Below are 6,465 nucleotides of genomic sequence, written 5' to 3'. Positions count from 1 at the left end.
CTATGTTACCTAACGCAGACTCCCAGTTGACATTATCAGCAGCAGTTATAAAATTGTTTATAGCAGTTTCATTGTGCAGCCTAAAGCTTAACTCCCTTGTTTCTAGAGGTGGTGAGCTAATGTTAGTTAAGAGAAATGTGGGGTAGTGGTCTGTAGTGCTATCGGTGATTATACCTGAAGTAAGCGGAGAGGTTATGTTGGTCCAGATGTGATCTAGAGTCGTGGCAGTGCTATCAGTGATTCTAGTAGGTCTAGTGATTAAGGGTATGAGGAAGCAGGAATTCATACAGTTGAGGAAGCTAACAGCAGTAGGGTGTTCTGGCTCGCAGAGGTCAATATTAAAGTCCCCTGCGATAATTAGGTGGTTTTTGTTCAGTCTGTTATCTAGTATTAGATTTCTAAGGTTTGAGTTGAATTCAGACACATCAGTGTTGGGAATTCTATAGACTGCACCCACAGACAGGACAGACTCGGCACCCTTGACTCTGAAGCTGGCGAAGATATACTCCCCATAGCAGTCTCTAGTTCTAATTTCTTTTAAGCATGTTAGTTCTTGGTGGTAGTAAAGAGCAGTGCCACCACCTCTCTGAAGTTGGCGACAGTTGTGAATTGCTGAGTAGTTAGGCATGTTAAAGAGTTGAGTAGTATCCTCTTTCAACCATGTTTCAGTAAGTATAATAAAAGAGAATTTGTTGCCAATAGTTTCTATCAAGGCACTAACATCATCGAAGTGTTTACCTAGGGATCTAACGTTCAAATTGATTACAGAGATATTGTGATTATGAGTTAATACATTGTTTACATCATGTGCTGCAAAATATCTGCAATTTAGATCATTAAAGTGATTATTGTCATAGATAGTGGATAAGAGGTTAAGTTCTGGGTCTATACTTGTCTGCATAAAAAAAGCTGATTGTAGAATCAGAAATAAGTAGAAATAAGCTATAAAATAGGGAAAAATATATACACAATACTGTACAAAACAAACACAAAAGGGGCTTACAGGGGTACAATGGAGTAAGGGAGTATGGCTAGGCTAGGCAACCTAGGCAATTAATGAGATTAAAGAAAAAACATGTAAACATGGACTATACAAAACACAAGATATAGAAATACAAAACAAAAATATAAGCAAGACTAAGCAATACAAAAGAAAAAAAACAAATTGAGCAAAACTGAAAAAAAGAAAAAAATGAGGTAGATTGCTTACGAGTACTCTCAGGTACACTGTAAGTAACAATTTGCAATTTGAGATGCAGGCAAAGCCAGGGGTACAATGGAGTAAGGGAGCATGGCGAGGCTAGGCAACCTAGGTAATAAATGAAATCAAAGAAAAGTTGAATAATAAACATAGGCAAATTTAAGCTAATGATTAATAACTATAGATAGTTCAGTAATGACTGTATAATTAAAAAGACCTGAAGAACTACTTAATAACTCAATTAAATAATTTCGGTAAATGACTAGTTAAGAGTAAGTTAAAAATTAAGTCAGAAAATGAACCAAGGAGACTTAGGAAACCTAGCCCCACTAGTTGACAGGGGGTTAATTAAGTTAATTCACTGGGAGTGATAATAAGGTGAGACAAACCACATTGGGAGAGGAAAGTGTTGAGGTTTTCTTCTCTAGTAATTGTGAACATTTTGCCCTCTGCGGTTTTTCTCACCTTTATCAGACCATCTCTAACGAAGCACTGATGAATAGCATCTGGGTTTTGTTGACGGATTTGACGCAGGCGGTAGAGGATTTGCTGTCTGTTCCTGGTCAAGCACTCGCTGATGTATAATCCCTTCCGTTGGATATAAATTCTTCATATAAGGTAAAGTAGGTCTTTTCAATCCTACACCCCTCCCCCCCCCCAAATGAAAATTAAAAATTCAACAGTTCCTGCTAGTAAACTGCCGGGTAATGAGGCTTCTTCAATACAATTCTTCATTCCCAGTTATATACTTCATCACCAGATCTATGTGCGTTGGTAAAAATTAGTAGGCCTACACACAAAAAATTAGTAGGCCTAGGCACCAAAAATTAGTAGGTCTAGGCACCAAAAATTAGTAGGCCTAGACACCAAAAATTAGTAGGCCTACACACCAAAAATTAGTAGGCCTACTCACCAAAAGCTAAAAACTCCTAGTTTTTTGGCCTGTACTCCTTTTGACATACCAGAAAACATTCTAAGGAAACTACTCCAAGCTTGTACTAAAGAGGCACCCTTCTTGAGCCCGGATGGGCACATGTATAAGCAAGTCACCATGGGTTCTCCCCTAGGTGTCTTGTTTGCGAACTTCTACATGGGTACCATCAAACAAAAGGTCTTAGTCGACATGAACTTGAAACCGGCCATATACTGCAGGTATGTTGACGACATTTTTACACAGGTACCTGATGTCAGACATCTGCAGGAGCTGAAGGAGGCAATTGAGCAGAATTCTGTGTTGCGTTTCACTTACGAGATGGAGAAGGATGGGAAGCTGCCCTTTCTAGATGTAACAGTCATGGAAAGGAGCGGGGGTTTCCAAACTGCAGTCTACACTAAGGAAACAAACATAGGAATGTGCCTAAATGCCAACAGTGACTGCCCAGACAGGTACAAGAGGAGTGTTGTTAACGCATTATGTCGACCGTGCTCTCAGCCACAGCTCAGGATGGAAGCAAGTCGATGAAGAACTCTGTAGGGTAAGGCAGGTCCTAGTTAACAACTGCTTCTCCAATGGTTTCGTTGAAGACATCATAAGAAGGAAGGTGAAACGCCTTGCAACCTCTGAAGAGACAACTAACACAACACCTATACCCCCAATTAGACTATTTTACAGGAACTTCTTTTCCACAGCTCATAAAACGGAGGAAAGGGTCCTGAAAGATATTGTTAATAGAAACATTATCCCTACAGACAAAAATCAGAAGATACAAATGACGATTTAGTATAAAACCAAAAAAACAGCCAGCCTACTCATGAGAAACTCTCCAGACACAAAGCAGAACGCTTTAAAAGAGACCAACGTCGTCTATACTTTCAATTGCCCACTTGGGGACTGTAAGGCTGAAAGAATTCAATATATAGGCAAGACAACAACATCTCTTTCCAGGCGATTAACGATGCATAAGCAACAGGGCTTCTTGAGGTTATCCTGAGATGATTTCGGGGCTTAAGTGTCCCCGCGGCCCGGTCTTCGACCAGGCTTCCACCCCCAGGAAGCAGCCCATGACAGCTGACTAACTCTCAGGTACCTATTTACTGCTAGGTAACAGGGGCATTCAGGGTGAAAGAAACTTTGCCCATTTGTTTCTGCCTCGTGCGGGAATCGAACCCGCGCCACAGAATTACGAGTCCTGCGCACTATCCACCATGCTACGAGGCCTCTAAGGCTCCATTAAGGAACATATAGCCTCTTCCCACAACCAAACCATCACCAGAGAAATCTTAGCAAACAACACAGGAATCATCGATAGATACAGCGATAGCAGGCGGCTTGACATCTGCGAGGCACTACACATCAAGAAGTCAGCACCAGCAATCAACAGCCAATTAATGCACAACTATATTCTACCCACTTCAAGACTCCGCTCCAATATAGAAGCATCAAGAAATATGGGCCAATAGGCCCTCTGCAGTTACTTCCATTCTTACTTTCAATTTACCCAATTAATACCCATTGTTTCGTGTTCTGTCCTGTGTTGAAAGTTTTGTTCACCTCATCCAAAACTGTTTTAACATACACCTCACCCAAAATGCAGGTATAAAACAAAATGAAAGCTGTTTAAATCATAGCATAGTAAGAACTCTGTTTAGTGTTTGCAGGTTATAGTTGTGTGTGTGTAAACTAAAAGTCTTTGAAAATGTAATAAGCTATTACGAAAACACGTTCAAGTGTCGCATCAGACAAGAAATAAAAATGAATTTTGTAGAATTGATTTTTCAATTACCATCAACAGTGAAAAGAAACATAAGAAATAATGAGAAAATTCGTGTAAGAATTATTAATCTTACTTTTTCGGTCATAATATAATATATATATATATATATATAATATATATATATATATATATATATATATATATATATATATATATATATATATATATATATATATATATATATATATATATATATATATTATATATATATATATTATATATATATATATATTATATACACACACACACACACTGAGAAGAGAGGTACACCTCTCACAGTGTATGTCCCGTGGTGATGAGTACAAGGCTTGAAGAGTCAGTATTGATCAACGTTGAAACTGGTAATAATCCCATAATATAGTGTCCCGGGAAGTCTTGGGTTACTGATGACAGTATTGATCACCGCGCCAGTGTCACGTGGAGGTCAATACATGATTCCTGGTGTATTGATTCTTTCAATATCCGATTTCCAGCGGGATTAATAAGCCTTTGTGTGACTAATATTGACTTTCAAAATCACTATGAAAGATTATACAGTATTCGTCGTCAGTACAGCTTAAACTGAATACAAAATCTTGATTTATCGCAAGTATTTTATTATTAAAGCAATATTTAATGGAAGATTTTGGTAAGTGATCAACTTTCTCCAAGATTTGTCGGATCCGTATAAATCATTTATTTCTTACCAATAAAGTTGGCATGAGTTTGCTTTGATAAATTCTGGACGATGAATGGAAAAGTTTTAAGGGGATGAATTTGATGGATGTTGTTGACAGAATATGACAGATGATTATGACCCGTGGTGGATGGTGGTGACCAGTGGTGGATGGTGGTGACCTGTGGTGGATGGTGGTGACCTGTGGTGGATGGTGGTGACCTGTGGTGGATGGTGGTGACCTGTGGTGGATGGTGGTGACCTGTGGTGGATGGTGGTGACCTGTGGTGGATGGTGGTGACCTGTGGTGGGTGGTGGTGACCTGTGGTGGATGGTGGTGACCAGTGGTGGGTGGTGGTGACCTGTGGTGGATGGTGGTGACCTGTGGTGGATGATGGTGACCTGTGGTGGATGGTGGTGACCTGTGGTGGATGGTGGTGACCTGTGGTGGATGGTGGTGACCTGTTGTGGATGGTGGTGACCTGTGGTGGATGGTGGTGACCTGTGGTGGATGGTGGTGACCTGTGGTGGATGGTGGTGACCTGTGGTGGGTGGTGGTGACCTGTGGTGGATGGTGGTGACCAGTGGTGGGTGGTGGTGACCTGTGGTGGATGGTGGTGACCTGTGGTGGATGATGGTGACCTGTGGTGGATGGTGGTGACCTGTGGTGGATGGTGGTGACCTGTGGTGGATGGTGGTGACCTGTGGTGGATGGTGGTGACCTGTGGTGGATGGTGGTGACCTGTGGTGGATGCTGGTGACCAGTGATGAGTGGTGGTGACCTGTGGTGGATGGTAGCGACCAGTGGTGGGTGGTGGTGACCTGTGGTGGATGGTGGTGACCTGTGGTGGATGGTGGTGACCTGTGGTGGATGATGGTGACCTGTGGTGGATGGTGGTGACCAGTGGTGGGTGGTGGTGACCTGTGGTGGGTGGTGGTGACCTGTGGTGGATGGTGACCTGTGGTGGATGGTGGTGACCTGTGGTGGATGCTGGTGACCAGTGATGATGGTGGTGGTGACCTGTGGTGGATGGTGGCGACCAGTGGTGGGTGGTGGTGACCTGTGGTGGATGGTGGTGACCTGTGGTGGGTGGTGGCGACCTGTGGTGGATGGTGGTGACCTGTGGTGGATGGTGGTGACCTGTGGTGGATGGTGGTGGTGACCCGTGGTGGGTGGTGGTGACCTGTGGTGGATGGTGGTGACCTGTGTTGGATGGTGGTGGTGACCCGTGGTGGGTGGTGGTGACCTGTGGTGGATGGTGGTGACCTGTGGTGGATGGTGGTGACCCGTGGTGGGTGGTGACCTGTGGTGGGTGGTGGCGACCTGTGGTGGATGGTGGTGACCTGTGGTGGATGGTGGTGACCTGTGGTGGATGGTGGTGGTGACCCGTGGTGGGTGGTGGTGACCTGTGGTGGATGGTGGTGACCTGTGGTGGATGGTGGTGGTGACCCGTGGTGGGTGGTGGTGACCTGTGGTGGATGGTGGTGACCTGTGGTGGATGGTGGTGACCCGTGGTGGTGGTGACCTGTGGTGGGTGGTTGTGACCAGTGGTGGATGGTGGTGACCTGTGGTGGATGGTGGTGACCTGCAGTGGATGGTGGTGACCTGCAGTGGATGGTGGTGACCTGTGGTGGATGGTGGTGACCTGTGGTGGATGGTGGTGACCTGTGGTGGATGGTGGTGACTAGTTACTTTAATTTCTCTAATTATAGTAAATATAATGACTATAATTTCTCTAGTTATGCTCTAGAAGACAACCGTGCAAAGTGAACTTGCACATACACTCATTACATTGTAGGTAGTGTAATACACTCATTGTAATACACTCACTGCTCATTGTACAAGAGAGGTCCGCTGCCTTGCTAAAAATAACTCGACTCGCGGAAAAAAAAAT

Source organism: Procambarus clarkii, chromosome 3, assembly GCF_040958095.1.
Source record: "Procambarus clarkii isolate CNS0578487 chromosome 3, FALCON_Pclarkii_2.0, whole genome shotgun sequence".
Lineage (NCBI taxonomy): Eukaryota > Metazoa > Arthropoda > Malacostraca > Decapoda > Cambaridae > Procambarus > Procambarus clarkii.
This window is presented reverse-complemented; position numbering follows the sequence as displayed.